The sequence below is a fragment of the Octopus sinensis genome, linkage group LG26 (genome assembly GCF_006345805.1).
Source record: "Octopus sinensis linkage group LG26, ASM634580v1, whole genome shotgun sequence".
Classification (NCBI taxonomy): domain Eukaryota; kingdom Metazoa; phylum Mollusca; class Cephalopoda; order Octopoda; family Octopodidae; genus Octopus; species Octopus sinensis.
In genome coordinates, this window is record NC_043022.1 from 25,098,000 (window position 1) to 25,107,999 (window position 10,000).

Consider the following 10,000-nt stretch of genomic DNA (forward strand, 5'->3'; position numbering starts at 1 on the left):
TGAAAATCAAAGAGGGAGGCGTAAATGGATGCTAGTGCGTGCGTGCGTGTGTGTGTGTGTTTATTTGTGTATATATTTATTTGCATGTATGTGTGGACTCGTGATTGCAAGATTGTGGTTTCAATTCCTGAACTGACACATTATGTTCTTGTGGAGGCACATGACCTGGTGGTTAGAGCAGCGGACTCATGATCGAGGTATCGCAGGTTCGAATCTCAGACCGGGTGATGTGTGTGTTTATGAGCGAAAAAACCTAAGCTCCACACGGCTCCGGCAGAAGGTAATGGCGAAACTTCTGCTGACTCTTTCGCTGCAACTTTCTCTCATTCTTTCCTCCTGCATCTTGCAGCTCACCTGTGACGGATCGGCGTCCCGTCCAGGTGGGGAACCTATACGCCAAGGAAACTGGGAAACCGGTCCTAATGAACCAGGTGTGGCTCGAGAAGGAACAAACAAACAAACAACAAACATTATGTTCTTGAGCAAAACACTTCATTTCCTGTTGTTGCAGTTCAATCAGCAGGTAAAAATGAGTAATCCTGTGAGGGACTGGTGTCCCCTCCAGGTGGGCATTATATACGCCATGGAAACCAGGAAACCGATCCTATCAGTCTACACTAGGTGGGAAGGAACTTTACTTTCATTTTTTATGTGTGTGTATTTGTGTATCTACTTACTACATGTTTGCATGCAGCAGGTGTATCACGTAGCAGAGCAGAATCAAAACGGTATCAAATTAAGATACCAAAGTGTGTTTGCATCTCTTCAGGGTGGAGAGAAAATGGAAGGAAGATCCACCCTTCCATTACTGGGTGCATATTTTTGTGAACTACACCTACCAGCATTATGAAGTAACTCTGAACCCCCAGAAACAGCTGTCGGACTTCTCCTCTTTGATTTTCTGTATCTTTGTACTTTGTGTAAGTTTGCTCTTTTAATATATAAATATTTATATATCTATACTTTTCAATCTTTCCTTTCTCTCTCTCGATTTACACATATTAAACCTAAGCAGTTTTCTCTGTTTATTTGCATCATTGTCTCTATATCTGCTCACCTAGATTTCTTTTATAGGCATTCTTTACTCTGCCGAATTGGTCCTTGGTAAAGATTTTGGAGTATATGTTCAAATCATCTGAGCATTACTGAGTGGTTTCTATAGTATATTGAGCATCTCTGGATCTCATCCCTTGACCCTACACACACATATATATATATATCTATGTATGTGTGACTTTGAGTCTTTTGTTTGTCCCCCACCACTGCTTGACAACATGTGTTAGTTTGTTTACATCCCCGTAACTTAGCAGTCGTAAATGACCGACAGAATAAATGCCAGACTTAAATAAACAGTGGGGTTGAGTCATTCAACTTCAAGGCGGTGCCCCAGCATGGCCAAAATCTAATGACTGAAACAGGTAAAAGATGAAAATATAAAAGATATATGCCATCGTTTAGGCAGCCCAAATAACACCTGTATATCGAACTAGTGTTTCATAGAGAACTCTTCCTCAGGTAAGTAAATTGGCTTGCATCCTATGATGAGAGTAAATTTTTTAGTTACTTTTTGTTTTGTTTTGTTTTTTATGTTTTTGTGAAGAGGGTGGGGTAAAATTTAAGTGATGCAGTCAGATATTTCAATCCAAGCAGCTGAAACTACATGTTATATGTAAGTGCTTTTAATCTTCTTTTCTTTTTTTTAAATCAAAACAATGTAAATTATAAGAAATATTACAAGACAATGATTTCTAATTTTGCCTTTGTTTTTTTCAGCATTTTAGAATCAAGATCCCCTCTTTAGTAAATCTTCGGAGATGTCAGCTCAAAACATCATATCTTAGATTTCCTGAAGAAGAGCTCCTAACCTCGAAATATTGAAATACAAAGTGAAAGAACAAACCATCAGCCTGTGTTATTTCTTATAACTTGAAATTGAAAGCATTTATTTATAACAGACAATGCTTCATGCAAATTATACTACTCCAAGATGTATGATGTGTCTAGTGATATTATTTATGAGTGGATAAAGGTATTTGTGCAAAAAAGTGCTTTGTGAAGGAAATGAGGTAGGAATATAAATCAACATGTATATAAAAAAACAATAAGACAATGCAACAAAAACACAAAACATTTTGGGTGGTTTAAGGATAAAGTGGACACTTTTACATTTCTTTCTGTGTGTTTTGCTTTTTTTTTTCTTTAAAAAAAATTCCAAAAACAAGAAATAAAAACCAAACCAGCCCACTATTTATAACCTGTAGGTAATAAAAATGTAATAAAAAGTATATATGTCAAAAGTTTAGAAAATGATAGATCTGTAGTATTTAAAAGTAACATATTATGTATGTTGTTACTTATATAAAATTTACATAATGACTACAATGAAAAAAACAAATATATACATATGTAATTTTTTCTTTTTATTAACAGCATCTTTTACATATATAACACATTTAATTATGCAATAAAGCTTTTCAAAAATATTATCACACACACACACACACACACACATACATATATGTATATAGTACAAAGTAAGATAGTGTTTATGAGGGTAACCCACTATGGGATATCAGTTATCCAATATACTGCTGGTGAAGCACCCAAATGCCAAATACATAAATGCTTATAATTGCAATGCAATTAATTCATTTATTGTATCGGATGGGCGAAGGTAAAATATTTTACCGTAAATTCATAATACAAATAAGAAAATGGAGGAACAGATTCATTTCAATCATCGACTTACAGATAATACCAATTCATATTATATAGTTAATAAATAATATGAAATGGTAATATCTGTAAGTTGATGATTGAAATGAATTTGCTCCTCCATTTTCTTATCTCTATTATATGTATATACTAGCAGTATCGCCCGGCGTTGCTCGGGTTTGTAAGGGAAATAACTATATAAGCATTTTTAGAGAGTTATAGCCAAAAAATAGCAAAAAAAGGCATTAAAAATGGAAAAAAAATGATGGTAAATTTTTTTTAAATCGTTGACTCATCGTAGACATTTTTAGAGAGTTACTTCCCTTATATAATAGCGAAAAAAATGCATTAAAATGGGAAAAAATGATGGTAAATTTTTTTTAAATCGTAGACTCATCGTAGACGCACGCTAATACCCAGAGGGCTCAATGTGAATCACGACTATAAGATACCCGCTTTTGGTTAAACTGCACCGCAAAATGTGGGAGTAGTTAGGAATCTAAATCATAGGAGACAGACACACAACTTGACTTTTATATATAAAGATATACGATTGATAGATATAGATATCATTGTTTTAACATTGACTTTTCCATGTGTGCATACTTAACAGATGCTAATCGAACAGATTTTCGTCTATAAATGGAGGCCCTTTCTGCAGTTTCCAAGCAAGGTAGCATTTTCCCCATGGCCAGACATGTTTGCGCAGAATATTGAAGTAAAGGACACTGCTTGTATGGAAGAGACACTCACAACAATCACACAATACCAAAACAATTGAAACAGCTGTAGGGAAACTCAACCCATTTGTGTTCTTATATATATATATATATATATATATATATAACCATCTTTTACTTGTTTTAGTCACTAGATGGTAGCCATGCTGGGGCACCGCTTTGAAGAGTTTTAATCAAGTGAATTGACCGCAGTACTTTTCTTAAGCCTTGTACTTATTCTAAGGTACAGGGATGTAAACACACCAACACCTCTTATCAAGTGGTGATGGGAGACACACAAAGACACACATACACACACACATTCAAATATATATAAATGACAGGCTTCTTTCAGTTTCCATCTACCAAATCCATTTATATATATAGTTAATCCAAACATGAAAACACAACAACGCGAGGACATGGAATAAATATAGTATTATTGGACACTCAGGGAGGAAGGGAAGAAGGAGGGTTTTACATTTCGAGCGGAGCTCTTCATCAGAAACAAGGAAAAGGAAAGATCCAGAGAAAGGAAGACGGAGGAAAAAAAAATCGCCAACGGTACTCACGCGGTCACATTTAGGCAAAATTGACCACAGCAAGATTTGAAATCAGAGTGAACAGAACAAGAAGGAATTCCATGAGGCAATTTTTTTAACCCCACCCTCTTACAACTCGACCACCTTATTTAGGAATCTCCAGTCGGACAACTAGTTATCCCAAGCCAAATTGACAGTGAAGTTTTGAGTGTAACAATAGCTGATAGATAAGGATGGGTTGGGGGTGTTTGGATGGGGTGGGCGGGGATGGATCGGAAATGGTGGACGTTTTGGGTTCCAGTTGTGCCTGGAATATCATGTTCCATTATTATACTGTCATGTAACCAATACTTACACTAAATTCTCTCTCCATTTATACATACATACATACATACACACATAAATACATACATACATACATACATGTGTGCGTATGTCTGTATATGTGCATGTGCCTCTCTCTCTCTCTCTCTCTCTCTCTCTCTCTATATATATATATATATATATATATATATATATATATATATATATATATGTGTGTGTGTGCATGTGTGTTATAATATATATATATATATATATATGTGTGTGTGCATGTGTATATATATATGGTGTGTGTGTGCATGGTATATATATATGTGTTGTGTGTGTGTGTGCATGTGTAATATAATATATGTGTGTGCATGTGTATATAATATATATATATGTGTGTGTGCATGTGTATATATATATTATATGTGTGGTGCAGTGTATATATATATATATATATATATAGTGTGTGCATGTTGTATGTATATATATATATATATGTGTGTGTGCATGTGTATATATATATATAGGGTGTGTGCATGTGTATATATATATAATATGTTGTGCATGTGTATATATATATATATATATGTGTGTGTGTGCATGTGTATTATATATATTATATATATATAATGTGGTGTGTGCATGTGTATATAATATATACACATGCACACACACATATATGTATACACATGAAAACATACACATTTATAATGAACACATATGTATACATACATACATGTAGAGATGTGTATATAAACACACATCCATATACGTGTAATTGTACACACACACACACAAATCATAAGTATATATGTATATATATGCATGTATGTATATTGATATACACATACATTAATACAGACATACATACGTGCATATATACACGCACATGCACACAGTCTGTTTTCGGTATGAGTCATTCACAATATGTCTTATGTTATTTTCATGTCCGAGAGAGAGAGAGAGAGAGAGAGAGAGAGAGAGGGGGGGGGAGACAAACAGACAGACAAGACCAGTCAAATTGACAGATTTAGTTGACCTACTCACTGAAGGGTCAGTCAGTTAGCTGGCTGGTTGGCTGACTGGCTAGCTGGTTGGTCAGTAGTTTTATATCATCTACTACCACTACCATTACCAAATCAGCCCATACTACAACTTGTTTACTAACCAAGTCTCAGTGGGTAATTACAAGCCCCTTAGGGTTCAAGGAATGGAGCGGGGTGGGTTATTACTAAAGGCACTGAGGACAGACCCTGTCAGTACAAAATTTGAAGAATGATTTATATTGCTCAGTGTTTCTCACCATTTTTTACCCATGGATCCCTTTAATACCTATTTTACTAAGGAGAGGAACCCTCATAGCTATTCGATGTCTAAAAAAAACCCTACTATATTTTCGTGATTAAATATTATTAGAAACTGCATTAAAAAAAATTGTTAGAATATTTTACATATTGCAGAAATATAACAACAAAATCTTTTATGGACCCTCAGGGGCAATATGGATCCCCTACTTATATATAGCTTGTACAGGGACCTTCAAGAAGGCAACAGGAAGCAATATCAACTAGAAAAGCGTTTAAGTCAGTGGTTCTCAACAGTGGCCCCTGAGGGTCCACATAAGATTCGGGAGTAGGGTCCACATAAGATTCGGGGGCAGAGTCCGCATAAGATTCGGGGGCAGGGTCCGCATAAGATTTGGGGTCAGTCCACATAAGATTCGGGAGCAGGGTCCACATAATAAAATACTAAACTGGGGGTCCACAATAATATTTAAAGGGCCCCTAAAAAATATTTATTTTAGATGTAGGTATTGGGTTGCACTGCAAGAAACAGCTAGGTTTTTTTTTAAACATTTTTCATAGTTCAACGTACATAAGTTAAGGGTTGAGAAACGAAGCAGAAATATTGAAAGAAGTTTCTATAAAACTGTTTTTAAGCATGGAATGGCTTTGGGGGTTCACCAGAATAAAATAGTAATCGAAGGGGTCCATAGATAAAAATTTAAAAAATGGTTGAGAAAGTTTAAATGGAAGACCAAAGGGTTGGGGATACAAAGATATTGACTGTTTCATAATAATCCTGATGATGATGATAATGATGATGGTGAAGATAATGATGATGAGGATGATGATGAGAAGGAGGAGGAGGAGGAGGAGAATGAAGATGATGACAATGATGATGGTGAAGATTATAACGATGATGATGAGGAGGAGGAATAGAATGAAGATGATGACAATGATGGTCATCATGCTGATGATGATGACAATGAAGATGATGATGATGAAGATGGTGATAAGGGCAACACTGATGAATGATGACAATGGTGATGATTGTAAAGAAGTTGACAGAGAAGATGGCCGTGATTATGATGATGATAACGACTACGATAACGATGATGATGATGAAAATGGCAATGATTATGGTGACAATGATGATAGCTGATGTCTAGCCTCAAGTCTGATCAGAAACATTTTACTCATATCCTATCCATCTTAAATCTTTTGATTTTGCCAGGAAGGCATATCTACGGATACGTTATCAGCAATACCATCTCCCATTTTTTTAAGACAATGGAGTATGACTTGAGGGAGATGCAGGCTATTATTTTTAGCAGATTAAATTGCCCTGTAGAGGCTCCCTCGTCTGTTCTGTCAATGATGTCAGTGGTATTGGCGGAGATGTGCAAGAAAAAGAGATTTGTGGATCAGGATTTTATGGTTAGAATAGGAACAAAAAAATGAGGTTTAAGAGGCATAAATGCAGCAAAAGCAACCCCCTGGGGAATAGAACAAAATGGTGGAAGACGAGGGAGAAAATAAGAAAAAAGGGACTCCGGGGTGAAGGGGCCGAGGAACGTACAACAACAAAATTATCTCTACTTATATTGTAAATGGCTGCTAATGGCATGAAGAATTTCCAAGGAAGAAGAATCTGTACCTTCACAGCAGAGGAACGAATCGAATCGAAGACATGATCCTAGTAGGGTAATGTAGGAATGGATTGGAAGAATGGCAAGATAGGGAAGAGAAAAAAAATGATATAGCGAGACGGAAGCAAGGGTTGGGGGAAGAATGTGTGTGTGTGTGTGTGAAGGGACAGGAAACAGTAAGGGGATGACTGCTTTACGAAGGGGAGTGTGGAGGGCTACATTCTTATATGTATCAGTTTTAGACACACACACACATAAAATAAAAAAAAAAAGAAACCTATACAAATGGAGAACAGTTTATAAAGATTGATTATAAGGATGATGACGATGATGATCGTGATGATGATGATGATAGTCTTGAAGTCCCACAAGATTTATGTCAAATGTAGAGAATCATAAAATGATAAAATGAATTTGTTCCTTTCTGTCTTCCAATCATCCGCAAAACGCACACAAACACTTTATATTGCACACCCACTCCACACACACACACACACACACACACAAAAACACTTTATAACCACACACACACAAGCACACACACATTTTGAACCCACATACATACATACATAAACTAATTCTTTTTAGCTCTGTCTTCTTATTAAAGTATCCTGTAAGTCTGTGAGGATTCACTGGAAAAACTGGTCCACTTGGGAATGAAATCTCAAAAAAAATAACAATCACATCATTTATACTACTACTACTACTACTACTAGTAATAATAATAATAATGATGATGATGATGATAGTAATAATAATAATGATAATAATAAGGATAATGATGATGATGATGATAGTAATAATAATAATAACATTGAAGCAGGGGAGGAAAAAAAGAGAATAAACGGAACATACCTATTTGCCTCCCTTCTGCCCCTACCCCCCCCCACCCCCGCCACTTCCATCCCCTCCACGACTCTCCAGAAAAAGAATCTGAACTGACTTCAAAATAACTCAATATAGCATTAGATTGACATTTGAATTATAACCTGCTTTACACAGATGACATTAGTTAACTAGTGTGTGTGTGTGTGGTGTGTGTGTTTGTGTGTGTATTTATACACAGATGACAGCTAACTAGTCTGTACATGCCTGTGTGTTTGCGCATATATGTGTATATGTTTAGGGGACATGTGTATGTATGCTTGCGTGTGTGTGTGCATGTTTGCACACAGATTTATATATGCATGTGTGTCTATACATACATGCATACATATACATATATAAAACTGTCATCTTTGTATGTATGTATATGTATTTCCATATAACTGTCATCTGGATGTGTGTGTGTGTATATATATCAATATATATATACACACACATGCAGAGAATACATATATACACAGATAGCAGTTAATGGGCATGTGTTACATGGGTGTATATGAGTGAGTATATGTATGTAAACACACAGATTTATATATGCATGTGTGAGTATACATATATATATATATAATCTTTGTATGCATGTATATGTATGCATCTATAACTGTCATCAGTATATGACAATATATATGTGTGTGATACACACATATATGATACGTACATACAGATAGTAGTTAACTAGTCATATATATATATATATATATATATATACGTGTGGGTGTGTATGTGTGTGTAAATATACATACACAGCATTGATTCCTTATTGTTCTTCTCTTTTCCCTCCCACCGCTCTTAAAATGTGGGAGTGTATGTGAATCAGTGAATGTGTGTGTGTGTGTGTATGTGGAAGGGAGGGGGGTTAGTAAAAAAGGTCAAAGGAATTACAGTGCTTTCCATCCAAGATTGTCAAAAAATCTGTACCCAAAAACACATACACATACACACAGACACACACTCACACACACTTGCACACCCAGAGACAAAAATCAAATGTCAATCAAGAGATATGACTAAAGAACTAAAAAGCAATAATAATAATAATAATAATGGTAATAATAATAATAATAATGGTAATAATAATAGAAATAATAGAAATAATAACCATTTATATGACATTGGCATAATGCCAGAAATCATCTGTAAATGGGAGGATATCGAAATTCCATACCTACCCCACCTGTGTCCCCAAATACCCAAGGGTGTAACTGTCCTGGTACTTATTTCATCAAACCAAGAGAGAAGAGAGAGAGAAAAAAAAGGCAAAGTTTATCTGGGGACCTTTTTTTTTTTTTTCGTTTGTTTTGCATTTGAAATGCTTAACCAGAGAAGGTTCAAAGCAGTAACTGTAAAAGGGTTCTTCTTTCCAAGGGTGCATCTGGTGGAAGGGAGGGAGGGAGAAAAATAGCCACTAGAAGGGCGGAGGAAAAAAACCAGGCCAGAATGCTTGCAACACCATTGTCTTCATCACTAAAAGCAGAACAGAAATCATAGGTGGTGGTGGTGGTGGTGTGGTGATAATGCTGTTAAATTAGTCGATGGATTAACCCCTAAGTATTTAAACCAGCCATAGGCACAGGAGTGGCTGTGTGGTAAGTAGCTTGTTTACCAACCACATGGTTCCGGGTTCAGTCCCATTACGTGGTACCTTGGGCAAGTGTCTTCCACTATAGCCTCAGGCCGACAAAAGCCTTGTGAGTGGATTTGGTAGACGGAAACTGAAAGAAGCCCGTCGTATATATGTATATATATATGCGTGTGTGTGTTTGTGTGTCTGTGTTTGTCCCCCTAGCATTGCTTGATAACCGATGCTGGTGTGTTTACGTCCCCGTTACTTAGCAGTTCGGCAAAAGCGACCGATAGAATAAGTACTGGGCTTACAAAAGAATAAGTCCCGGGGTCGA